We start from the raw sequence: 27878 nt of genomic DNA on the forward strand, positions 1-27878 counted from the left end.
ATAGAGTGCAATTGCCAAAGTGGCCCTTTTCTCCAGGTGAACTGATCTCTATCGGCTGGAGATCAGTTGTAATAGCGGGAGATCTCCAGCCACCACTTGGAGGTTGGCAACCCTACTTGCAATGGATGTCTTTTCTAAGTGGTGTTGGTCTTCTCACTGATGGGCTTCATGTCTATTGAAAGATTAGTGCTTTCTAACATCCAGTTTTGCACTCCTGTGACTGATGTGTAGTGTGAACTTGTGCATGTTTACTAGGAAGTCAGTCTCATTGAGTTGAGTGAGGTATAAGTGTGCACAGGATTACAGCCATTGCTTTGGTCTAAAACGCATGGTCACTTAGCACAGTTCCAGCACAGTTCCATCCCCGTTCCACCCAGGATCAAATGAACCCACATTACCTGGAATGAGCAGGGACTAAACTATGTGCAAATGGGGTTCCTGCTGAGTAAGCTCTCCCCACCACCACCCCAGCTCCTTGTGATTGATCCTTTCGAATTGACTAATGGAGGCTTCCCCCCCCCGCCCCGCTTGTAATTTTAAAAGCATTTTAAGAACTAAAAAACAAAAAAAGGACCTACCTGAAAGAAGCGGGGGGAAATCCAAGCCTCGTTTTAAAAAAGACTTTCTTTTTCTCAGAAAAAGCTCCCAAGTAGCAGCAGGCAGGAAACATTTGAATTCCTGAGTGTGTGTAAAGTGCCGTCAAGTCGCAGCCGACTTATGGCGACCCCTTTTGGGGGTTTTCATGGCAAGAGACTAACAGAGGTAGTTTGCCAGTGCCTTCCTCTGCACAGCAACCCTGGTCTTCCTTGGTGGTCTCCCATCCAAATACTAACCAGGGCTGACCCTGCTTAGCTTCTGAGATCTGACGAGATCAGGCTAGCCTGGACCATCCAGGCTGTGAGTGATGCCAATCGTCTGTGTTTCCCCTATTTCTGTTTCTGTTTCTCCCAGAAGAGGAATGGGAAAAGGCGGGTTCATTTCTGTTTGCAAAGATTTGATCCTGGGTGAAACTGGGAGGGAACGGGGCTGGAACTGGGCTAACTGACCATGCGTTTTAGACCTTTGAATTTACTAGAGCTTAACAATTATACCACTGATGCGGAGTTTTTCCTCTCTCTTTAATCTTATTCCATCATGATTATGTCTTTTTTACATGAATTATTATTCACCAGCAGCACAGACTCTACCTGCATTTTCTTCTGAAATGAAGTCGGGGTAATGTTTTTCTTTGCCACCTATGGTGATGTTCCTCGAATTTGGATGAAAACTTTGTGACGAAGACGAAGAAGAGTTGTTTTTTATGCCGACTTTCTCTACCACTTAAGGAAGAATCAAACTGGCTTAAAATCACCTTCCCTTCCCCTTCCCACAACAGACACCCTGTGAGGTAGGTGGGGCTGAGAGAGCTCTAACAGAGCTGTGACTCTTAACCACTACCCCATGCTGGCTCTCAGGAGTGCTGTGGTCTATTAGCAGTTTATCATATGAAAGTGGACATGATCTTCCCTTTTCAACTTGGCAATATGACATTGTTTTGTCTTGAGCAGCCTGGAGGGGCAGACCTAGAAAGCACCAAGAAGTGTGACACATGCCACAAACCAAGGATTGCTACCCTCATCTCCCTGGAGCAAAGTCTCAGCTCATTAGCCCTGAAATGTGACAGTAACAAAAATGTTATAAAGTACAAATGAGCTGTAATTTGTCTGTGCAGTCTCTCAGAAGTGAATGTGGTATATTCCCACATTAATAATAGTTTTCAGTGAGGGACGCACAGTTAACCAGGATGGTGGCTCCAGGAAGCAGCCTCTTGATTGGCTCGCCAAGCTTTTTGTCATGAAAATGCTCCTACAATTTGCTTTTTGGACAGCCTGTCATGAGATAATGAACAAGTGGGCCCTGATCAATAGTCTTGGCTTGCTTGAGACCACTCTCATAGTTCGGATTGCCAGGTCCCTCTTTGCTACCGGCGGGAGGTTTTTGGGGCAGAGCCAGGGGAGGATGGGGTTTGGAGAGGGGAGGGACTTCAATGCCATAGAGTCCAATCGCCAAAGCAGCCATGTTCTCCAGGTGAACTGATCTCTATCGGCTGGAGATCAGTTGTAATAGCAGGAGATCTACTGCTAGTACCTGGAGGTTGGCAACCCTACTCATGGTTAGAGTTGCCAGATCCTCTCTCACCTTTGGTGGGAGTTGATTTCTGGCATGGCTGAGGAAAGTGATTTGGAAACCATAGAGTATTTGAAGGTTATGGCTAGAGCATCCTGCATAGGGTTGCCAACCTCCAGGTACTAGCTGGAGATCTCCTGTTATTACAGCTGATCTCCAGCCACTAGAAATCAGTTCACCTGGAGAAGATGGTTGCCTTGGCAATTGGACTCTATGGCATTGAAGTCCCTCCCCAAACCCTGCCCTCCTCAGGTTCTGCCCCCAAAACCTCCCGCTGGTGGTGAAGTGGGACCTGGCAACCCTATTCCGGTGCGATGCTGGAACTTCTGGGGTAAACCTGGAAGTAACAATATCATGCAGGGAGAGCGTGCTCTCGGGGTGATCGGTCTCTACTTCCTGCTTCTGCCTGCTGACCGTCAGCTGGTCAGCGGGCAGCCCGGTTGATTGGCAGGCAATTGCAACAGCCAGGCAGTTGGGAACCTTACTAACAGTACAACTGTAAATAAATTCACCTGTAGGCATCAATGTTTTGAACAGGTGTATAAAGTACATTTGGCAATATATTCCCAAACCCTTTGCCTCTCAAGATATAAAAAAGATTTTACTCAGGAAGGAAATGTACTTTATACACCTGTTCAAAACAATGATGCCTACAGGTCTCAACACTGAATTTGATCTATCCTGTTTTTTATAAAGCCATGCAATTAATAAATATTTTTTTAGCCTGATATACCTTTAAGATGAAACAGTAATCAGCAGCAGCTGTTACTTACCATGGCCCCTTGTCTAATGCTATTTAATTGTATGAGGTGTAGAACATAACACACTGACAGAACCTTATTTGGTCATCAAACAATGTATTAAGGTATGTGTGGGACCACGCAATTATGTAATGCAATGTAATGATAAAAGTAACAACATTATTGTATAATGTGGGATTGTTACAATTTAGCAATGAGAATGTGTTACAGCATTAATTATACTATTGAACACCATTATATAGTAAGAAATGTAGTATAAAAACAATATAAATGTATTTTTTCTTTACAAAGGTTTCATACCTGAATAACACAACGTGGGCAATTTCCCACAAAGAATTCAGATAAATATCCAAAAGGAAAGCCAACTTACTGATGAAGCACACGAAACGAGCACCAACCTAGGGTGTCGTTGAGTTGGATTTTACGTTGTTCTATTTTGTGGTGTTCGTGACCGGGAGAACTCCGGTATGACTTTTTGTTTTGAACTTTGATGCTCACAAGCCATACAGAATCCCTGACTTTTGGCTGCAGGAAGGCAGCCGCAGCTTGATTTACACCTTGGTTTGTCTTTTGGCTGCAAGAAGACAGCCACAGCATGATTTATACCTTGGTTTGTTTTTGAATTTCATTTGGACTCTCTAGCAGTTTACACTTGAGTAACGGACTCTTTAACAGCTTACACTTGAGTAACTGATTCTGAAATTGAATGGTGTGACTGAACACTTTGTATTATCTTGTTTAAATGTTTATTTTGATTTCAATGTATATAGTGTTACTTAAATAAGGGAAACTTGCAACTGTCAATTGGTGAATATAATCTTATGTTTAAAAGCAGAGCCCTCGTGCTGATTTTTTGGCCCACCTGGAGGTGGCAACCCTAGCTGTAATTCAGTTTAAGATTGCAGTGGAAATTATGTCGGCTCATCTACCTGGCTGGGATCGCTGGGAAGTTCTGCAGTTGGGCCAGAGAGAAAAGACAACACAGCTGTGAGTACGGAGCTTCCCGGGAAAGAGCACTAAGAGATTTCTGACTGCTCTGAGAAAACGAGGGGGCCAGAATGCTTCTGTCTGAGGGGCATTTTGCCAGGCCTCCTCGCTTCCACCTGTTTAACATGTGCATTTGCAAACAAACAATTTCTTACAAAGGCACAATATGACTTAAGGGCTCTCTCTTCACAAGAAAACCGGAACCAGTAAGGCTGCTACCTATCTTCAATGTACACGTTGTATTTAAGAAGAAGAGTTGGTTTTTATATGCCGACTTTCTCTGCCACTTAAGGGAGAATCAAACCGGCTTACAGTCACCTTCCCTTCCCCACAACAGACACCCTGTGAGGTAGGTGGGGCTGAGAGAGAATGACTTGCCCAAGGTCACCCAGCTTGCTTCGTGTGTAGGAGTGGGGAATCAAACCCGGTTCTCCAGATCATACTCCACCGCTCCAAACAGCCGTTCGTAACCACTACACCACTCCTATCTGTCTATCTGTCTATCTGTCTATCTGTCTGTCTATCTATCTCACAGCTGACTTATGGCAACCTCATAGAGTTTTCAAGGCAAGAGATGTTCAGAGGTGGTTTTCCCTTGCATGCCTGTGTCATGAACCTGGTATTCCTCGGAGGTCTCCCATCCAAATACTTGCTAAGGTCAGGGCTGAGAGTGTGTGACTGGCCCAAGGTCACCCACCAAGCTTCCATGGTACAAGTGGGGATTTGAACCCGGGTTTCACAGGTGGCGCAGAGGGACCTGGCAACCCTACCAATATCCTTTTTGAGATACAACGAGAATGTGGAGGTCCTCTCCCACTATTACAGCTGATCTCCAGCAAATAGAGATCAGCTCCCCTGGAAAAAAATGGTCGCTTTGACAATTGCACTCAATGGCATTGAAGTCCCTCCCCTCCCCAAATCCTACCCTCCTCAAGCTCTACCCCAAAAATCTCCAGGTATTTCCCAACCCAGAGCTGGCAACCCTAATTAGCAGAGGGTTTGAAGAAGGCCCCTTCTGTCTTAGTGTTCCAGTGACTGTTGGCCTCTTAAAAACATCAAGTGTCTATAGGGTTGCCAGCTCCAGGTCGGGAAGCACCTAGAGATTTAGGGGAATAGTGCCTGAGGAGGGCATGGTTTAGAGAGGGGAGGGACTTCAATGCCATAGAGTCCAATTGCCAAGGCAGCCATTCCCCCCACCCCCGTCAGAACTGATCTCTATCCCCTGGAAATCAGTTGTAATAGCGAGAGATCTCCAGCCACCACCAGGAGGTTGGCAATCCTAGGTGAGTATCTGAAAGTGACATAGGTGCTTCAGTCCCATTAGTAGAGTTGCCAGCCTCCAGGTACTAGCAGGAGATCTCTTGCTATTACAGCTGATCTCCAGCCAATAGAGATCAGTTCCCCCTGAGAAAATGGCCGCTTTGGCAATTGGACTCTATGGCATTGAAGTCCCTCCCCAAACCCTGCCCTCCTCAGGCTCCACCCCAAAAACCTCCTGCCGGTGGTGAAGAGGGACCTGGCAACCTTGCCTATTAGCTGCCTTTTGCTCAATTCCGAGGAATACTCTATTTTCATACCTTGCTGAAGAGGGGGAGGGGGAGTTATCTGTGTAATTATCAAATGTAACTTTGAATGAGCTCTTTGATTTCCTTTCATCGCCTGCCAAACATTTGGTTTCGAAAGGAATTTCTTTAAACTTCAGCGATGTATCAGCGCATGACAGTGTCAAGGTAGAACGGGAGCGCGAGTGAGTCAGACATAAAAGTGTTCCCGGGGTGATATTCCAGAGCACACTCTGGATGATATTTTTGTTCAGGCTGGCATCGTTTGCAGAAGGGAATCTTGGCGAGGAAAAATTCCTTCTCGCACGCCCTGGTAAGCAAAGTCCAAACCCCTTGAGATCTGTTGATCTTAAGCCTCGAGGCATAATGAGCCGGGCCAGGTCATCTGCACACCGCGCAAGTCAAAGCACTTGCTTTATAAACCGCCTGCCTCTGAGATGCTGGCTTGTATTAGAGAGAGAAAGACAAGAAAAGTAAGGCAGGGAATAACCCGAAACCGAAAAGCATTTTCACACTTGAAGGAGACAAAGGAAACAGGATTCGGAATATTATTTTAAATCTGAGAGCGGTAGAGGGAAGCCACAATGAGTCGCAGGACTGAGGAAATGGGTGAAGCTTTCCCTGGCTGTAAGGGGAAGAGACACATGCTCAAATGTCCGCCTGTGGGAAAGGAATACACACAGGAAAGTAGGATGAGAAGGGTTACCTTACCTTTCTCCCTGATTATCTATGTTTTGGCATACAGTGAGTTTACATGGGAGGTCATTCAGAGATGCAGGTCCCCACTCCTACACATGAGTGGCGAACACTAATCTGGTGAACCGGGTTGGTTTCCCCACTCTTACACGTGAAGCCAGCTGTGTGACCTTGGGCTAGTCACTGTTCTCTTAGAGCTCTCTCAACTCTACCTACTTCACAGTGTGTCTGTTGTGGGAAGGTGATTGTAAGCCAGTTTGAGTCTCCCTTAAGTGGTAAAGTTGGCATATAAAAACCAACTCCTCCTCCTCCTCCTCCTCCTCTTCTTCTTCTCCTTCTCCTCCCCCACCCCCAGTTCTTGGAGCTCACTCAGCCCCACCTACCTCACAGGGTGTCTGTTGTGGGGAGGGGAAAGGAAGGTGATTGTAAGTCAGTTTGATTCTCCCTTAAGTGGTAGAGAAAGTTGGCGTATAAAAACCACCTCTTCTTCTTCTTCTTCGCAAGTCCCATTGGAATGCATGGACAACACACTGGTGTGAGTCGGAAGGGGAGCCAGCAGTATGAAGGGTGGGGCCTGCACCAACATCATTGGTTCTGAGGGGACCCATCAAAGTGGAAGTCATCTGGGGGTAAAACTGGCTAATCTTTTGGCTACCCAACAGACGTCTGCTAAATTAATTATTTTTTTTCATCTTAGCTCTGAGAAGAGAAGGAGAAGAGGTCTATCCATAGCTAATGCATTCACAGCCACGTCAGGACTGAATGATAATTCCCTTTCTAAGGCATTAGAATGTTAATTTAGTTTGCAATCATAAACTATACAAAAAATAAAGAACTGATAATTTATCATAACGCTTCGCTGTCAGCTGTAATAGGACAACATAACATGCTGAAGCGAACATTTTCTCAGTTCATTTAATTTTTATTCGTCAATTGCTCCCACCTGTTTTAAGTGCTAAATTTATTTTTCAGAAAGCAGTTTCCTGTCTCGTCGAGATGAAGACTTATTGAATGTCTTGTCAAAATCTCTGCTCCTTGCCAAAGACTATTCAACTGAAACAACTGCCAAGCCAGAAAAAAAATCTATCTATTGCAGGATGCTTCTCAGGTAGCTTTTAAAAATGCACTTAATCTTTATGAAGCTCTATAAATAAACTGCTAGAAACCTAGACAGAAGGTAAATTTGGGTTACATTTTAGGGGGAAGAAGATTCCTATTATTTTCTCTAGTACCAAGGCAACATAGGAACATAAGAAAAGACATGGGGAAGGGCTGTGGCTCAGTGGTAGAGCATCTGCTTGGCATGCAGAAGGTCCCAGGCTCAATCCCCAGCATCTCCAGTTAAAGGGACTAGGCAGGTAGGTGATGTGAAAGACCTCTGCCTGAGACCCTGGAGAGCCGCTGCTTGTCTGAGTAGACAATACTGACTTTGATGGACCAAGGGTCAGATTCAGGCAGCTTCATAAGGCAGTTTCATGTGTGACATGCTGGAGCAGACCAAGGTTCATCTAGTCTATCAGTCTGTTCACACAGTAGCCAACCAGGTGCCTCTAGGAAGCCCACAAACAAGACGCCTGCAGCAGCACCATCCTGCCTGTGTTCCACAGCACCTGAAAGGACATGAAAGGACCTAATTCTCACTGGTGTGGAAAACTGTGGGAGCCAGCATGGTGTAGTGGTTAAGAGCAGTGGTTTGGAGTGGCAGAGTCTGATCTGGAGAACCAGGTTTGATTCCCCACTCCTCCGCATGAGCGGTGTGTAGGCTAATCTGGTGAACTGGATTTGTTTCCCCACTCCTGCACATGAAGCCAGCTGGGTGACCTTGGGCTAGTCACAGCTCTCTCAGCCTCACCTACCTCACAGGGTGTCGTGGGGAGGGGAAGGGAAAGTGATTGTAAGCTGGTTTGTGTTTCCCTTAAGTGGTAGAGAAAGTCGGCATATAAAAACCAACTCTTCTTCTTCTGTATGTCTCAGCCAAGCAAATGGGGGCACACATGACTGAATGGTCTACCGTATAATAAATAGGCAGCATGCGAGGGCACCGCCACTTTATTTCAGTGGGCCTTGCTCAGGAGAGCAGAGGTGGACTGAGTGGAGAGGCACTACAGGAGACACTCAATGCCAAGATTTTGCTGTCTTATGGCACAACCAGGCACCCTCTCTTCCAAACATGCACCTCTCACCATTGGCTTCTATCATACCTATATTTTCTGCACAGCTCCCCCCTCCATGAAGTAACATTAACATTTTAGAAGAAGAGTTGGTTTTTATACCCTTTAAGGAGTATCAACAGGCTTACAATTGCCTTCCCTTTCATCTCCCCACAACAGACAGCTTGCAAGGTAGATGGGGCTGAAAGAGTTCAGAGAGAACTGCGACTAGCCCAAGGTCACCCAGCAGCCTTCATAGTTAAATTGTGGGACTCTCTGCCACAGAATGTGGTGATGGCTGCCACCTTGGAAGGCTTTAAGAAGGGAGTGGACATGTTCATGGAGGATAGGGCTATCCATGGCTACTAGTCAAAATGAATACTAGTCATGATGCATGCATACCTATTCTCACTAGTATCAGAGGAGTATGCCTATTATATTAGGTTCTGTGGAATACAGGCAGGATGGTGCTGCTGCACGTAGACAGACTTGGAGTGGGGTGGGGTGGAGAATTAACCTCGTCCATATTTTCTTCAAACCTGCCATGCTGACTTCCGTGGCTCAAGGCGCTTCCCAGCGATGACTGAATACGCCAATAAGTTACTTCTCACCAGAAATTCAAGACAAAAGAAGACAAGATGTTTTTCAGTTAAAAAAAAACTTTGATGTGAAACATCATAGATGTTGGAGGGCAGCCACATCTTTGATCGCGGGATGGTTGCTAGGAATCAAGCACCTGACAATCTGATCTCTCAGTGAATTACATGTTTTACATCCATTGCCAGGTTAGGTGGGAACTGATTGACAGAATTCTACAAAGACTGACAGGACTGTTTCACCTCATCAGCCCAAACGTATGTGAGAAATGCCCTTGCTAAGGATCTTCTTCCCCCCTTATTTTTGCTACTGCTTTTCCACTCCTCCACATGAGCAGGGGAGGCTAATCTGGTGAACTGGATTTGTTTCCCCACTCCTACACATGAAGCCAGCTGGGTGACCTTGGGCTAGTCACAGCTCTCTTAGAGCTCTCTCAGCCCCACCTACCTCACAGGGTGTCTGTTGTGGAGAGGGGAAGGGAAGGTGATTATAAGCCAGTCTGAGTCTCCCTTAAGTGGTAGAGAAAGTCGGCATATAAAAACCAACTCTTTGTCGTCGTCATGGAATAGGTGTGTAGTATATCTTCTGATGACTTTATTTTTATTTATTTACCGAGGCATTTCTATGCCACTTTTCACCTTGAAGGGACCCAAAGTAGCTGGCAGAAATTTCCAAACCAACCAATTTATGGTTTGAAGAAATGAAAAATAAACAGACAAAAAAGACAAACTAGAACTGAAAGATTATGGGGCAGTCTCTTAACACATTGTGGGGCTTGTATATGAAGAGAAGATACTAATAAACTTTTTTTTACAAAGGAAGAATGTGTCACGGGAGCACACACACACACACACACCAGTTACAGTTGACTTATGGTGACCCCGTGGGGTTTTCAAGGCACTAGATATTCAGAGCCCCGTGGCGCAGAGTGGTAAGCTGCAGTACTGCAGTCCAAGCTCTGCTCACGACCTGAGTTTGATCTCAACGGAAATCGGTTTCAGGTAAGCTCAGGGTTGACTCAGCCTTCCATCCTTCTGAGGTTGGTAAAATGAGTACCCAGCTTACTGAGGGTAAAGGGAAGACGACTGGGAAAGGCACTGGCAAACCACCCCGTTAAACAAAGTCTGCCTAAGAAACGTCGGGATGTGACGTCACCCCATGGGTCAGGAATGACCCGGTGCTTGCACAGGGGTCCTTTACCTTTAGATGTTCAGAGGTGGTTTGTCATTGCCTGCCTCTACATAGTGACCGGTGTCTTCCTTGGGGATCTCCCATCGAAATACTAATCAGGGCCAACCTGTTTACCAGATTTATAACAGGGTGTTTGATAGGCCACCTCCGAGCTCGGAAATATCTGGAGATTTTGGGGGTGCAGCCTGAGGAAGGAAGGGTTTGGGCAGGGGAGGGACTTAACTGGATATAATGCCATAAAGTCCACCTTCCAAAGTGGCTATTTTCTCCAGGTGAGCTGATCTCTTTTGCCTGGAGATCAATTGTAATAGAGAGAGGTCTCCAGCCGCCACCTGGAGGTTGGCAACCCTAGTGTTTGAAGGTGCCCTGCCCGTTTGCCATTTTTTCCCTTCTCTTTTTTGGGTACCAGTCTTTAAGGTCCTTCTGGACTTTTGTTTTACTGTCTTCCTCTTCTGAAACACAATATGGAGATTGCCAATTTTTTAACACAGGCATTAAGTGCACCTTCCTGGAGCATTGGTGTGTGTGGGTGGGTGGGGGGGAACCCTGTTTTTGCAACTGCATTGATTACCTCTCCCTGGGAGATGAATCTCAAGTACATTGTGAGCTGAAGAAATGTTATGATGGTAACATCCTGAAATATTTCCAGAGTACTCAGAGGAACAAGCAATGGGCATGACTCTGAATTCGGATGCAGTCCAAAGTAATAGCAAACAAACATTTTTTTCAAAAAAAGGAGGTACCCAAGGGACATAAATTAGGACAATACAGTGATGGTTGGAATTTATCGCTGCAACCACATTCCCACTTGGTTCTGTGCATGTGATCGCAATGGTACACTGTGAAGCTGTACTTCTTGTAAGATCTATGGATATAAGGGAAAGGGGTATGTTTTCAGAAGAAGAAGCAGCAGGAGGAGGAGAGTTGGCTTTTATATGCCTGCTTTCTCTACCACTTAAGGAAGAATCAAACCGGCTTACAATCACCTTCCCTTCCCTTCCCCACAACAGACACCCTTTGAGGTAGGTGGGGCTGAGAGAGTGTGACTAGCCCAAGGTCACCCAGCTGGCTTCATGTGCAGGAGTGGGGAAACCAATCCAGTTCACTAGATTAGCCTCCGCCGCTTATGTGGAGGAGTGGGGAATCAAACCTGGTTCTCTAGATCAGAGTCTACCGCTCCAAACCACCGCTCTTAACCATGCTGGCTCATGCGATGGTGGATCATGCAATGTTTAAGACCGTTTTTAAACTGCTCTGGGTTTTACGTAGTTCTAGACTCTGGCTGTATTTTCGAATGTTGGGTTTTAATAATTTTTATGATTTTTATGTTATTTAATTTTTGTGTAATTTAATTAAGACACCTCAGGCAGCTTCCTTGGAGAAGTACCATGGAAATTTCCCCCAATGAATGACTAAATAACACAAAGAGCATCCAATAGGGACACACTGTATCAACCCCCTGCAACCCCCATGTGATGTTTCAGGACTCAAAACCATAGTTCTGGGGGATGCTTCCACGTTCATTTCATGTCATCTCCAGCTAAAAGGGCCAGGCAGCAGATGAGAGGGCTCTGACCTTGATAGACCATCTTGGTAAAAGACACCTTCAGGTGTCCTGCTGCCTTTGCCATTTCCCTGGTAAAAATGTTCCCCTGGGTTAGCTTTTACCCGCAGTAGGGGAAAAGCACGTGAAGGGAAGGAAACAGCAGAGGGAAGTCATTTCTTATGACTGAAACTCTGATATGTATCAGAGAGCTCTTTAGGGCCCAAAGACACATTTTGGGTTCTAGTCACCGAGTTCTAACATTGAATTCTAAGATCATCCCAAGACACTGCAATGCAACCCTTTGAATGCTGAAGCGTGGTGTAGTGGTTAGGAGTGGTGGACTCTAAATTGAAGAACCGGGTTTGATACCCCACGTCTCCACACGAACCTTGCTGGGTGACCTTGGGCCAGTCACGGTTCTCTCAGAACTCTCTCAGCCCCCCCACCTTACAAGGTTCCTGTGGTGGGGAGGGGAAGGGAAGGTGATTGTAAGCTGGTTTGAGTCTCCTTAAAAAGTAGAGAAAATCGGGGTATAAAAACCAAATGTCCTTCTCCTCCTCCTCCCTCCTTCTCCTCCTCCTCTTTCTTCTTCTTCAACAGCTAGATTCAGGTCCAGTGGCACTTAGAGGCCAACAATATTTTCAAGGTATAAGCTTTCAAGAGTCAAAGCTCCCTTCCTTGTATCTGACAAAGGGAACTTTGACTATTGAAAGCTTCTACCTTGGAAATCTTGTTGGTGTCTAAGGAGCACCTGGATTCAAATCTAGCTGTTCTACTGCAGACCAACAAGGCTATGTTCTGAAACTACCTTAACATGTTGGTTATGCCACTAGGAAGAAACCAATTTTTAGGTTCACTAACCCCACATTCAACTATTGTAAAAACTGTTCTAAGATAGTGGACATGTGTGAGTGAAATGCACAGTGTGTGTGAAATACACAGTGTGTATGGAGAGGGGCTGTGGCTCAGGGGTAGAGCATCTGCTTGGCATGCAGAAGGTCCCAGGTTTAATCCCAGGCATCTCCAGTCGAAAAAACCAGGCACTGGGTGATGTGAAAGAGACCCTGGAGAGCCGCTGCCAGTCTGAGTAGACAATACTGACCTTGATGGACCAAGAATCTGGTTCTGTATAAGACAGCTTCATGTGTTCATGTGAATACCATGTGCCTGTTTTGCCATCTGATTAAGGAGATACTGAGATAAATCCATCCTTTCTTGGTTCAGGAAGGATTGCAAGCAGTTGCATAGAATGCTGCAAATTAAGCTTAATATTTATATTTGCTATCTTCAGAAAAGGAATAACTGTGAAAGAATTTTGCTCAAGAATAGACAGAAGTAGCAAAAACACAAGCCTGGGTATTGAATGGAAGACTTCTTCTATTTGGACAGAAAGGGAAGAATATAAAGCCTTAAATTTCCAGTCTCCCAGGCTAGAGAATAAATAAAGGGATTCCCAAAAGATCACACACACACACACAAAATCACCTCCTCCAGGGAAAACGAATGATGACTTCAAGAGAAGGTGGACATAAATTTTAATTAGTTAGCTATTTGATCTTATATCTTCAGTGATAGAAGGTCTCAGAAAGGAATTATGTGTACTTAATCCTGACATTGCTTAGAATCAAAATACAGGGCGAGGTAACGTAGAATCCACCAAGCAAAAAAGAAACTTTGGATGTGTTAAAGAAGCAATGAAATAAAGACGACATTTGAATAGGAACGTGCATCTGAAAAAAATTGTCTGCAGGGACAAGAGAGTTCATCCTTGGCTTAATCCAGACAGCTGAAATTTTTAATTGAGATTGCTGAGAAAATTCAGCCTGTGGATATCTTCCAAAAATGGAGCAGAATACAGTTTTAGACTGTGAAAAACTATCTGGACTAAACAGGTACTAGTAGGGTGGCCAACCTCCAGATGGTGGCTGGAGATCTCCTGATGTTACAGCTGATCTCCGGGCTACAGAGATCAGTTCACCTGGAGAAAATGGCCACTTTGGGGGTAATTTCTATGGCATTCTACCCCACTGAAGTCCCTCCCCTCCCCAAAACGTGCCCTCTTCAAGCTCTACCCCCAAAATCTCCAGGTATTTCCCAACCCAGAGATGGCAACCCTAGGTACCAGTATTTCATCTCAAGTCAACTAGACTTCCTCTTTGAACATCCAGTTTTTTCTTTTTGGTCTCATGATAGATAACAAATAAACAGAGTTTCTTTTCCTGGCTTAAAGGACTTTTCTACACTATTACTTTAGCCTGGGACAGTGAGCAGAAAAAGCCAGTGATGGCTGAACATGCCTTTGCTCAAATCACAATTTGATAACAAATTATGAGCAGCACCCTCAAACACTAAAAAGGGGGTAATCAAATGTCTGAAATTGTTCTAAAGGTTACTACAAATGTTTTGTGCATCTGCCTTTTCCCACTGTTTCCCTATAGCTGTTTCTGTCCTGCTCCTCCATCCCCAATTACCCAACCAACTTGAGAGAAGAAGAAGAAGATGAAGAAGAAGGTAAATCTCACATCTGAACTGCTTATTGGATTATATTCTTGACGAGGGAATAATGTAGTAGAAGATGATGAAGAAGAAGAGATGGTTTTTATATGCCAACTTTCTCTACCACTTAAGGAAGAATTAAACCGGCTTACAATCCCCTTCCCCTCCCCACAACAGAGGTAGGTGGGGCTGAGAGAGCTCTGTGACTAGCCCAAGGTCACCTAGAAATGGGGGGAAAAAACCCTGTTCACCAGATTAGCCTCTGCCGCTCATGTGGAGGAGTGGGGAATAAACCCCAGTTCTCCAGATTAGAGTCCACCACTCCAAACCACCACTCTTAATCATTATATCACACTGGCTCCCTGCTAAACATTTTAATCGTGATTGTTGAGAAAATTCAGACTGCAGAAATCTTCCAAAAATGGAGCAGAATACAGCTTTAGACTGTGAAAAACTATCTGGACTAAATAGGTACTAATAGGGTGGCCAACCTCTAGGTGGTGAAAACAGAACTACAAGAGATGAAACAAGGAAACAGAACTACAAGAGATGGCCTTTTCTTGATCCTCTTGATCTTCCTGGAGTGGTGGCAGTTGGGGTGGGGTGGGATGGAGTTGGGTGAGGTCTCTCTAGCATTTGAGCCTAGCTGGACGTGAATCAACTGTTCCAAATTGGATCACGCTTGCATGTTCTTGCCCCGGTTGCATTCTGTAAGTTCCCAGCACCTGCCAACAAGATTGATGTTGCCATCGGATGAATGCGATCAGCTGCACAAGCCCAGAAGCAACACATTCCAAGCATCGCGGGTGTTAAATGAAGCGCGGCTTGCCCATGACGACCCAGAGCTATACCTTGTACATTATGAGTGTTTGCCAACAGAGCCTTCCCAACCATCTGCCATGCTGAATGCTGCTATATGTGGAGACACAAAACCAGTAAAAGCCCGTAAAGGTAACGGTCCCGTGTGCAAGCACTGGGTCATTCCTGACCCATGGGGTGATGTCACATCCCAGCGTTTCCTAGGCAGACTGTGTTTATGGGGTGGTTTGCCAGTGCCTTCCCCAGTCATCTTCCCTTTACCCCCAGCAAGCTGGGTACTCATTTTACCGACGTCGGAAGGATGGAAGGCTGAGTCAACCTTGAGCTGGCTACCTGAAACCAACATCCGTTGGGATCGAACTCAGGTCGTGAGTAGAGCTTGGACTGCAGTACTGCAGCTTACCACTATGTGCCACGGGGCTCTTAATAAAAGCCCTACTCACCTTTTATATATGAACAAAGCATCCGTGTGACTGTGTGGCATACTCTGCTCAAAAGAGAGCAAGCATCGTAAGTGTCGTAAAGTGCGCTGCAGCCCTGGATAGTATTTGGATGGGAGACCATCAAGGAATTCCAGGGATGCTATTCAGAGGAAGGCAATGGCAAACTGCCAGCGTGATGTAGTGGTTAAGAGTGGTGGACTCTAATCTGGAGAACTGGGTTTGATTCCCCCACTCCTCCAGAAAAAGCAGAAGAAGAAGAGTTGGTGGGGATGAGAGAGCTCAAGAGCTGTGACTAGCCCAGGGTCACCCAGCTGGCTTCATGTGTAGGAGTGGAGAAACCGACCTGGTTCACCAGATTAACATCTGCTGCTCATGTGGAGGATCAGAGTCCACCACTCCAAACCACCGCTCTTAACCACTACACCACGCTGGCTCTCCCCATATGAGCGATGGACTCCAATCTGGTGAACTGGGTTCGTTTCCTCATTCCTCCACATGAAGCCAGCTGGGTGACCTTGGGCTGGTCACATTCTCTCAGAACTCTCTCAGCCTCATCTACCTCACAAGGTGTCTGTTGGGGGAAGAGGAAGGGAAGGAGATTGTAAGCCAGTTTGATTCTCCTTAAAAGGTAGAGAAAATTGGCATATAAAAACCAGCTCTTCTTCCTCTACCACTGTTAGTTTCTTGCTTGAAAACCCTACAAGGGTCTCCAAAAGCCAGCTGTGACTTGATGGCACTTTATACAAAGTGTTTTGCTGAGTCACAGCTGACTCATGGAGTCCTCATGAAGTTCCACCTCGGGTTTTTCAGGGCAACAGGTGGCCAGAGGTGGTATGCCATTGCCTTCTTTCACTTAGCAGCCCCTATCTTCTTGGTGGTCTCTCGTCCAGGTATGGACCTTGCTTAGCTTCTGAGCTCTGATGAGATCGGGCTAGTCTGGACTATTAGGACTACATCATCATCATCATTATTGTTGTTGTTATTTTATTAAGTTTCTAACCCACCCTCCTCAGCAAAAGCTGGGCTCGGGGTGGCTCACACAATAATATATTATACAATAAAACAGAATAAAAACATTTTAAAAGCAGTAATTAAAACCAGCCCTATAAAATCAGTAAGTGTGGACAACATGTGTCCAGGCTAGTGGTTTGCAATTGCTTTGCTCTGCATTGCACCCTGGTCTCCCATCCAAGCACCGACCCTGCTTAGTTTCCAAGCTCTGATGAGATTGGGCTAGTCTGGGCTATAAGGGCTGCATTAGGTTTTTGTTCTTCTCCCAAAAATTGCAAAACATGTTTGAGCTGGCCTGGGTCAGTAGGGAGAAAAAACAGCTCTGTGTACGTACACTGTGAGTAACAGTGCCTCTGCCATGCAAGAGCTAGTTTCGAGTCCAGTACTGAGTCCAAGAGGGGCTGTGGCTAAGTGGTAGAGCATCTGATTAGTATGCAAAAGGTCCCAAATTCAATCCCTAGCATCTCCAGTTAAAGGGACTAGGCAGGTAGGTGATGTGAAAGATCTCTGCCTGAAACCCTGGAGAGCCGCTGCCAGTACTGACTTTGATGGACCAAGGGTCCGATTCAGTATAAGGCAGCTTCATGTGTTCATGTGTGTCTGAGGAAGGAAGCTTTGTTTCTCAAAAGCGTGTACCCCGAATATTTTGTTGGCCTCTAAGGTGCTAAGGAGCCCTGTGGCGCAGAGTGGTAAGCTGCAGTACTGCAGTCAAAAGCTCTGCTCACAACCTGAGTTCGATCCTGGCGGGAGACAGTTTCAGATAGCCGGCTCAAGGTTGACTCAGCCTTCCAACCTCCCGAGGCCAGTAAAATGAGTACCCAGCTTGCTGGGGGTAAAGGGAAGATGACTGGGGAAGGCACTGGCAAACCACCTCGTTAAACAAAGTCTTCCTAGGAAACGTCGGGATGTGACGTCACCCCATGAGTCAGGAATGACCCGGTGTTTGCACCTTACCTCTAAGGTGCTACTGGGCTCGACTCTAGCTCTTCCACTGCAGACCAACATGGCTACCTTCCCAAAACTAACTGTTATGCAAATCTCTGAAAAACCCTAACCTGTCTTTTCCAGCCTTAGAGGTCCTCAAAAGGAAGTTGACTCTCCACGTATTAAACTCTTGCTAAGAAATTTGCAGCACAGAACATACCAGAAGATAATACATTGCTATACCACCATACAGAACTCTAAACTAAATGCAGTTTTTCCAAGTGTGTGAGACTTTACCTTGAACAATAAGTATCTTAATCATCATGCAAAGAAGGCAGATTTTGAGATTCCTTCTCCCCCAAAGACTTTCACCCCCAGATAATCCTTGGGAGGGCATCATCGAAGCCCACTTCCTCGAGTCGTGCTCGGTGTTGTAATCCTACTGGAGTCGCTCCTCCAAGGCAAGGGAGAGGACGATGTCCGTTCCATTCCACGTGAGGAAGGATACAACATTTCATTATCTTCAATATTTCTTCTGAGAGCTTAGGCTTGTCAGGAAAGGTTCTTCAATTGTGTTCCCGTTTTTTTTCTCAACTAACCCAAGTCCCATCATTGTGCTGAGAACTCATCCTACAAAAGATATTTATTTAAGACGATTCTTTTCTTTTCTTGTCGGCACAATGAGGATAGGCGGTGGGTTTCTGGAAGTCCGCTCCAAGACAACTACTAAGCTCAGACTCACATTTACTCTCCCATCCTGTCTTAATTCCTCTATTGAAACTTTCTTTAAAAAACAGGCTGGCTGAAAAGGGCCCCTCGCTCACTTTGCAAAAACCCAATATGCAATTTATTCCCACATTTCAAAGGAAGAATGGGAAGCTTTTAAATCTCTTCAAAGGGACCAAGGCATGGCGATGGAGCCCAGCTGACAAGAGGCAGGCAGATGTGGAGGCATGATGAGTGAATTCCCCTGAAAATTCGGAGCTGGGAAGACAATTGCTATTGAGGAAAAACATTTTGAGTTCCTTCCATGGCAGAACATGTAGTCCACCTCAAAACTCAACTAATCCTAGGGTTGTCAGGTCCTTCTTCGCCACCGGCGGGAGATTTTTGGGGCGGAGCCTGAGAAGGGTGGGGTGTGGGGAGGGGAGGGACTTAAATTCCATACAGTCCAATGGCCAAAGCAGCCATTTTCTCCAGGTAGGGTTACCAGGTTCCTCATCTCCACCGGCGGGAGGTTTTTGGGGTGTAGCCTGAGGAGGGTGGGGTTTGGAGAGCGACCTCAATGCCATAGAGTCCAATTGCCAAAGAGGCCATTTTCTGCAGGTGAACTGATCTCTATTGGCTGGAGATCAGTGGTAATAGCAGGAGATCTCCAGCTAGTCCTCGGAGGTTGGCAACCCTAACTAATCCCTATAGAAGAGCAGTTGTGAAGAAGGTCTCAGGTGCCAGTCAAGAGGCAGCAGCATGGGAGAGCTGGCACCAGCGTTGCTTGGTCAGAACTCATGTTTTGAACTGGTGCCCTAAAAATCCACCCAGCCTAGCCCTGGCCATTTTGTCTGGCAGGAGTATGTTTCCCAATATCTGCATCATGAGATCCTTTTCTTTAGAGCTGCTTGTGGTTAAACCTGGGACCTTAGATATGCCTAATGTTATTGATTTAACACATTTTTATCTTACCTGTCCTCCAAGAAAGCATACATGGTTTCCCTCTCCTCCAGTTTTTCTGTGGGGAAAGTAGCTAAGGCTGAGAGAGCCTGGCCCAAGTCACCCAGCAAACGTCATGGCAGAGCAGGGATTTGAACATGGTCAACCCAAGTCTTAGTCCAACACTCAGTGAGGTGTTGTGGTTAAGAGCGGTGGACTCTAATCTGGTGAACTGGGTTTGATTCCCCCACTCCTCCTCATGAGCGGCAGACTATAATCTGGTGAACTGGGTTGGTTTCGCCACTCCTCCACATGAGGCCAGCTGGGTGACCTTGGGCTTGTCGCACTCTCTCAGCTCCAGCTACCTCACAGGGTGTCTGTTGTGGGGATGGGACGGGAAGGTGATTGTAAACCAGTTTGATTTGTCCTTAAGTGGTAGAGAAAGTTGGCTTATGAAAACCAACTCTTCTTCTTCTTCTTCTTCTTCTTCTTCTTCTTCTTCTTCTTCTTCTTCTTCTTCTTCTTCTTCTTCTTCTTCTATAATTGGCAGTTCCAGCCAAACAGTAATAATTGAAGAAAATTGCAACAACACAAATTGACTAGAAGTCAATCCATAATTTGGAAAGGGCAGCCATGAGGGAGACAGAAAAGATTCTTAAGGGTAAAGATGTGTCACTCGCAACCAAGAACAAGATAACTCATACTATAGTATTCCCCATTACTATGTATGGGTGTGGAAATTGGTCTATGAAGAAAGTGGACAGAAAGTTGATTCCTTTGCAATGTGGTGTTGGAGGAGAATTTTATGGATACCCTGGACTACCAAAAAATAAATAAATCTGTGGGTTCCAGATTAAATCAAGCCTGAACCCTCTCTAGAAGCTAAAATGACTAAACTAAAGCTGTCATACTTTGGTCACATTATGAGAAGACAAGATTCACTGGAAAAGACAATAATGCTAGGAAAAGTTGAAGGCAGCAGGAAAAGATAAAGACCCAACATGAGATGGATTGACTCAGTGAAGGAAGCCACACCCCTCAGTTTGCAAGCCCCAAACAAGGCTGTTGGACATTGTGGAGGTCATTGATTCATAGGGTCAACATGAGTTGGAGGCAACTGGATGGCACTTACACACACACACAATCCATAATCGGATCCATTTTATTGCTGTATCTAGGAGCTCATTAATCAAATCTATTTCAAAATGGTCTCTTGGACCCGTTCCTTAAGTTTGTTTTCATTCCAATACAAAATAAAGGGATACCGGTCTGCAGGGAATTTCTCCTGAGTCCCCCTTCTCTTTTCTTGCATTTTATTATACAGAAAGATTTTGTCCATTAAAACAATATACCATATTTTGCAAGACCACACATCTAATTCAGGCAGTGTTTCCTGCTTCCAGGCTTGTGCAGAAAGTCCCCCAGGTGGCTGTCAGAAGATTTTAAAGTAAATATATAATAGCCAAAAGAGTTTTAGCAAAAATTCTTCAGCAGAGTCCTACAATGCCAAGTTTTCTCCTAAATCCTCTTCCACTCTCATGCATGTACATATACTGCCTCCTCAGGATTTCTGTCACGTTCGTAATACCATCCATTCTTAACGAACACATCTTAATAACATGCTCAGCATGGATTGTTGCAAATACCGATGTGACAAATGATAACATTCAGCAACAGGCAGGTTGTAATTTAATGCAAAAGTATTTTAATGAATGATTGCACAAAGGAGGAAAGAACATTCTTAATCCTATCATAAGATCACTTAACCATAACTTTGACAAAGTTGGAATTACAATTCACCTAGCTGACATGTGTATTAGATAGAAAACTAACATCCCATCTAGAGAAGGGTAAAGAAAAGCAAGATGGTAAAAAGTATGCTATGCAAATAGTAATATAACCAGGGAAGCCGGATCACCCACAGTTTCGGCTTGCGGCTTGCTCTGTTGTGGTCAATAGTCCTCATGTGACAAACTGTTCACCTGAGTTCAAACAGTGACACATTTGATTGTGGGGAAACGAAACCTCATTTTGTATGGTTGATGTCATGCGGCTTTCCTGCAGCTGCCTCCCCTCCCCCAGCCTCCCCCCAGGTCATCACTATCTCCTTGCCTGTATTATTTAATGGAGCAAAAAAAAAAAACATGGTTAACAACTTACTAGTGAAGGGTCTCTCAATGCCCCTTATGCTTGGAAGAACACCTGTAAATAGCTCCGGGTTGGGAAATACCTGGAGATTTTTGGGGCGCAACCTGAGGAGGGTGGGGTTTGGAGAGTAGAGGGACTTCAATGCCATAGAGTCCAATTGCCTAAGCGGCCATTTTCTCCAGGTGAACTAATCTCTATTGGCTGGAGATCAGTTGTAATAGCAGGAGATCTCCAGCTAGTACCTGGAGGTTGGAATCCTACCTCCAGGAGAGCTGATCTCTGCAGTCTAGAGATTAGTTGTAGTTCTGGGCGATCTCCAGGTCCCACCTGGAGGTTGGCAATCCTAGTCTGTGACCTGGAAGTGACATCATCATGCCGGGAGGTGATAATAAGCTGTGGGCAAATGCTAGAGTGTCATCTGGCATAATTATGTTACTTCTGGGTCGTGTCAGAAGTAACATCACACTGGGAACACCAGTCACTCCCCTCTGTTTCACTGGAGCATTTTATCCAGCTGCCCAGCAGAGAGGTAGCGGGCAATGGGATGGGGGGGGGGGAGAAATGCCCCTAGGGTTGCCAGCTTCCAGGTACTAGCTGGAGATCTCCTGCTATTCCAACTGATCTTCAGCCGATAGAGATCTGTTCACCTGGAGAAATGGCAATTGGACTCTATGGCATTGAAGTCCCTCCCTATCCCAAACTCCACCCTTCTCAGGCCCCGCCCCAAAAACCTCCCTCTGGTGGCAAAGAGGGACCTGGCACCCCTAGATGCCCCGCTCCCAGTGGGAAATCGGCAATCTTACCCCAGGCCTTTGTGTGGGGGAGAGCCTTTCTCCCTCCCTCCCAAGGACTAGTCACCCGATTCCATCATGTTTCATTTTTCTAATTAGCCAGGAGAAGAAAATTGCTAATTCTCGGGCCCGCAGTACCAAAATTAGAGTAAAGGACTAACAAATTGTGTTTTGCAGTTTTTTCCAGAGAAGTGACTTTTTAAGTGCTGCGGCTTTAAATGGAAAGCACCACCGATATCCCAATACAGCACATCAAAAGTAACTTTCCAGGGCAGGTTTTAACGTGTTCATTTCGGCTTCCACTGAACTGTGCGGGTTATTTTCATTCCCCCGCTCAGACAGAACAAACCATTATAAATATGCCGCAGAAAAGGTAAATAGAAATAACTCCCCCTTCGCATTCACCAATTGTTTTTTTTCCAAATAAAAAGAGATTCTGTAAGGAGCGGTCATTACGGCTGAAAGTGCATTTCTCCCCCCCCCCCCCGCCGATTCACGTATTTGCTGTAGTTATTTGTATAGGATTTAAATGTCGAACAAAAATGCACAAACCATTTGAAATGAGAAAAGAACCCGAAGAGAACCTCTGCATGCTAATCTCACTTCATATTTACAAAGGTCCATTAACTATATGTGTAATCAATTTCCATAAAACGACAGGCAACGCTGATGAATAGTCGGGAGGCAGAGACCCAGCGGCCTGTTTGCAGAGGAATAAGGATGCTGTGTGTTTTGGAGCCAGCCTGATTTTCTTGCAGAGTGATTTTAAAAAAAAAATCTTTCCAGCTTCTCTTTGCTTTCAAACGGTGAATATGGTTGAAAGCCACTTATCACATTTAGATCTATAGTGGAATTATTTTTAGAACAGGTTGCACATGAGCTGTATAATAAGAAACTAGGGGCTGGCCAGGCTTTCTACTGAAAAATTCTCCAGAAGCTCAGTCTGCTTTGCTAATAGCCAGAGCTGGGGAAATTCTGGGGAGGTTTTTAAAAAACTCTGTCAGGCAATGTAGGTCCTGTAGGTCCTGTACCAAGGAAACAGTGATTCTGCCACCAACATAAATTAAGGAAATTAGCCTAATTTATTTTATTTTGCACAATTTTATTTTGCACAATTTATTCTGGTTTTGTGTGACTTGAACATATGAACATATGAAGCTGCCATATACTAAATCAGACCCTTGGTCCATCAAAGTCAGTATTGTCTACTCTGACTGGCAGCGGCTCTCCAGAATGTCAGGCGGAGGTCTTTCACATCACCTACTTGCCTAGTCCCTTTAACTGGAGATGCTGGGGACTTGAGTCTCATTTAAGTGGTAGAGAAAGTCGGCATTTAAAAACCAACTCTCCTTCTTCTTCTGAATCAGACCATTGGTCCATCAAAGTCTGTATTGTCTTCTCAGAACTGGAAGCGGCTCTCCAGGGTCACAGGCAGGGGTCTTTCACATCACCTACTTGCCTAGTCCTTTTAACTGGAGATGCTGGGGATTTAACCTGGGACCTTCTGTGTGCCAAGCAGAGGCTCTACCACTGAGCCACAGCCCCTCCTCTATAAGAGTTATGGCAGGCAGTGAAACCTCAGTCCTCTCGCTTTTGAGATTTCAGCAGCTGTGACTGACAAGCTTAGAGATAGGGTTGTCAACCTCCAGGTATTAGCTGGAGATCTCCTGCTATTACAACTGATCTTCAGCCGATAGAGTTCAGAAAATGGCCACTTTGGCAATTGGACTCTATGGCATTGAAGTCCCTCCCCTCCCTAAACTCCGCCCTCCTCAGGTTCCGCCCCCCAAACCTCCCGCCGATGACAAAGAGGGACTTGGCAAGCCTAAGGTGGGGCTAGGAGATCTCCCAGTAATACAACTGATCTACAGATGTTAGAGATCAGTTTCCCTGGAGAAAATGGCTGCTTTGGAGGGTGGACTCTATGGCATTGTACCCAGGTTGAGGTCCCTCCCTTCCACAAACTGCGCCCTCCCCACTCCACCCCCAAAATCTTCAAAAATTTCCCAATCCTAATTGGCCTCCTTAATCTTGCTGAGGCAAACAAGGTTTGTTTAAGAGCCTGGATGTGATGCTGTCTGAGAGCTCCTTGTTTAGGGTTGCTAGGTCCCGTCCCCCCATCCACTGGCGGGAGGTTTTTGGGGCGGTGCCATGACGCGATGACATCACTTCTGGGAAGGGTTGCCAGGTCCCCCCTCTCCATCTGCGGGAGGTTGTGGGGCTGGGGCAATTAGGCACGCAGCTGCGCATGCCTGCAATCCATGCTCTGGAGCAGCCGGTGGATTGGTGGGCAATTGCCCGCCGAAACCACCCACCTGGTAACCCTACTTCTGGGTTTACTCCGGAAGCACCACATCACAACAGGACAATTTAGTTTTTGTACTAAAGTGTCCCGTCGTGATTTAGCGCTTCCGGGGGTTAAACTTGGAAGTGATGTAATTGCGCCACATGCGGCCACTCGGAGGAGCAACCTGGCAACCCTACCTGTGTTTGATGTCTTGAGTCCTGTGATGAGAAACGAAGTGGAATATTAATGACATAAATAAAAGTAAAATGAAACAAATGGCTTAGTCCTACCAAGAGGTTACCTCTTTTGCAGATGGAACCTGAAACCCATGGACCTTGAGGATAAAGGCTTGAGACCTACCCCTCCCTCTCATTTATAGGGTTGCCAGGCCTCTCTTTGCCACCGGCAGGAGGTTTTTGGGGTGGAGCCTGAGGAGGGTGGGGTTTGGGGAGGGTAGGGACTGCAATACCATAGAGTCTACCTTCCAAAGGGGCCATTTCTCCAGGGGAACTGATCTCTTTCGGCTGGGGATCAGTTGTAATAGCAGGAGATCTCCAGCTAGTAAGGCTGTTGAAAAAAAAATTCTGTACCGTTTGGCTTTGGCAAAATTTGGCCCTTTTAAATTCGGGCCGTGCCAAAGTCCGAACTACCCCGCTTCGGATCCCCGAAATTCGGGTGAGATCCGGAGTTCGGGGGAAAATTCGGCCCCCCCGTGGGCCTTCACGGGGCTTCCCTGAAGGCGCGCTGGGGGCCCTTTAAACAGATCTGCGCCTAACAGCTGTTAGGCGCAGATCTGTTTAAAGCCCCCCCCCCATGCGCCTTCAGGGAAGCCCCCTGAAGGCCCGCGGGGGTGTGTGGAACAGATTTGTGCCTCCCAGTCGGGAGGCACAGATCTGTTTAAAGGGCCCCCCGTACACCTTCAGGGAAGCCCTGTGGAGGCGCACGGGGGGGGGCGAACCCCGAATTTGCTGAATTTATTCGCCGAACCTCCGAAGTTGGCGAATTCGGCTCCCATTTCCCACTTTTTTGAATTCAGTTTGTCCCGAACCGGAAACCGCCTAATCGGGGGAAATTCGGCAGTTTTTCGGTTCAAAACGAACCGAATCGACAGCCCTACCAGCTAGTACTTGGAGGTTAGCAACCCTACTCATTTAGTTAGCTGCCGGCCAATTAAAAATGGATGCTGACCAGGTCAACGTCTTTATTGCTACAGGTAAGACAGAACAACAGGACGAGTGGCATTGCGCTGGATACAGCGCCACCTATTGTTGGAAGAGCAATGCCACTCCATGAAAGTGCCTCTTTGCTCATCTAGATTCCGGTCCAGTAGCACCTTAGAGACCAACAAGAATTTTTGGGCATAAGCTTTCGAGAGCCAAAGTTCCGTTTGCCAGATACCGGAGTCAAATCGAGCTGTTCAACTGCAGAGCAACCCGGCTACCCTCAGAAATGATCTGCGCTAATCGGCGGCCCGGGACAGGCCTGTCAGCTCTCATTCCAGAAGAAGAAGAAGAAGAAGGAAGAAGAAGAAGAGTTGGTTTTTATATAAGGGGACTCAACAAGTAGGTGATGTGAAAGAGCTGTGCCTGCGACTCTGGAGAGCCGCTGCCGGACAATACTGACTTTGATGGACCGAGGGTCTGATTCAGTATAAGAAGAAAAGAAGAAGAAGAGTTGTTTTTTATATGCCGACTTTCTCACTTAAGGGAGACTCAGACTGGCTTACAATCACCTTCCCTTCCCCTCCCCACAACAGACACCCTGTGAGGTAGGTGGGGCTGAGAGAGCTCTAAGAGAGCTGTAACTTGCCCAAGGTCACCCAGCTGGCATCGTGTGGAGGAGTGGGGAAACCAACCTGGTTCACCAGATTAGCCTCCGCTGCTCACGTGGAGGAGTTGGGAATCAAACCCAGTTCTCCAGACCAGATTCCACCGTTCCAAACCACCGCCCTTAACCACTACACCATGCTGGCTCCCAGTGACCAACATCCACTAGTTCTCATGTGGATGCGGCATAGCGAGCTGACCGGTAAAGTGTCAGGACGGGGAGGGTGGGGCGAGGAGAGGAAAGCAGCCGGAGGCAGAGCGGCTCCACCTTTTCTCAGTGCCTTGGAGCATTTAAAGACATGTGGCTTGCACCCGTGTCGGAAAAGTCCGACTGAAACACTGCAGGAAACATGGACCGGTGGTATTTTCTTTCCCCCCCATCCACAAGGAAAAGTCAGACTGGTGTCCTTACAAGCAAATGGAATTAGGTCAGCTTCTACGTGCTGACAGTACAGTCGCCAGAGGAGGAGGGGTATGCACTTGCCTTTCTCTGCCCATAAATGTAATGCAAGAAGCCGGTGGCAAAGGTCATGTGACAGGATGCACTGGCTGGATGGGAAGGCGTGATGCCCAGCATCACGCCTGCCTCTGAGTCAGTGTCCCTTGTCAGCGCTGCGTCGGGGACCCTGCAAGGACCGCCGATCCAGATAAAGGAGGCTTCTGGTGGCAGGAGACCAGGAAAGTTACTCGTCGAGCTCTGCGCGATGCAGAAACGGATGCTGCAACTCCATGCAAAATGCTTATGCTGAGTGTCCAGCATCTGGACGAGGGAATCATACAGAACTGCATTTTTTAAAACACTTTAAAATTGGATACCAACTATGTATAGGGTTGCCAATCTCCAGGTGGTGTATATATCAATAGAAAACAGTGCGTGCGTAAAGTGCCTTCAAGTCGCAGCCGACTTATGGCGACCCCTTTTTGGGGTTTTCATGGCAAGAGACTAACAGAGGTGGTTTGCCAGTGCCTTCCTCTGCACAGCAACCCTGGTCTTCCTTGGGGGTCTCCCATCCAAATACTAACCAGGGCTGACCCTGCTTAGCTTCTGAGATCTGACGAGATCAGGCTAGAAAACAATACCACTATACAAACATGAGTCTATTTTACATACGTTCATCAATGATAAACTCCGTAACATATATATAAGCTTTGAGGTTTGTACAATTATTATAAATGCCTAAGCTTCTGAAAAGGTTTTGCGATTATTTTTCCTGGTTTCACTTGTTGCTTCCTCAGAAGTCTGTTGCTTTAAATTCACAGGAGAACGGTGCTTATGTAGTCTTACTGATACTTATCCCTGTTCTCCAAGAAAGTATTCATTTATATATGACAGACCACGCTTTGGGCTACACCTCTCTCTCTCTCAGAGATCCAGGTGGTGGCTGGGGATCTCCTGCTATTACAACTGATCTCCAGGCGACTGAAAGCAGTTCACCTGGAGAAAATGGCCGCTTTGGAAGGTGTGGCCTTCCCCTCCCCAAACCCCACCCTCCTCAGGCTCTACCCCCAAAATCTCCAGGTATTTCCTAAGCCAGTGCTGGCAACCCTAACTATGTGGTCCGAGAAAAGCCCCAATTTTAGCAGGAAGGCCTGGAAACGAGGGTAGTAATCTAGGAAGGCAGTCCCACCGAAGGCCTTGAGACTTACTTCAGAGTAGATGTGTAGTATTGTGAACACAGGACACAGATCAAGCTGCAGGCCTTGCTGCTGCTGTGATCAAGTAATAAATGCGCACGTGTGAAATGGCTCGGGCTGCCAGCTCAGGGTTGAGAAATACCTAGAGATTTTAGGGGTGGAGACTGAGAAGTAATGATGCATCCCTATTGTCTC

Source organism: Euleptes europaea, chromosome 11, assembly GCF_029931775.1.
Source record: "Euleptes europaea isolate rEulEur1 chromosome 11, rEulEur1.hap1, whole genome shotgun sequence".
NCBI classification, from domain to species: Eukaryota; Metazoa; Chordata; class Lepidosauria; order Squamata; family Sphaerodactylidae; genus Euleptes; species Euleptes europaea.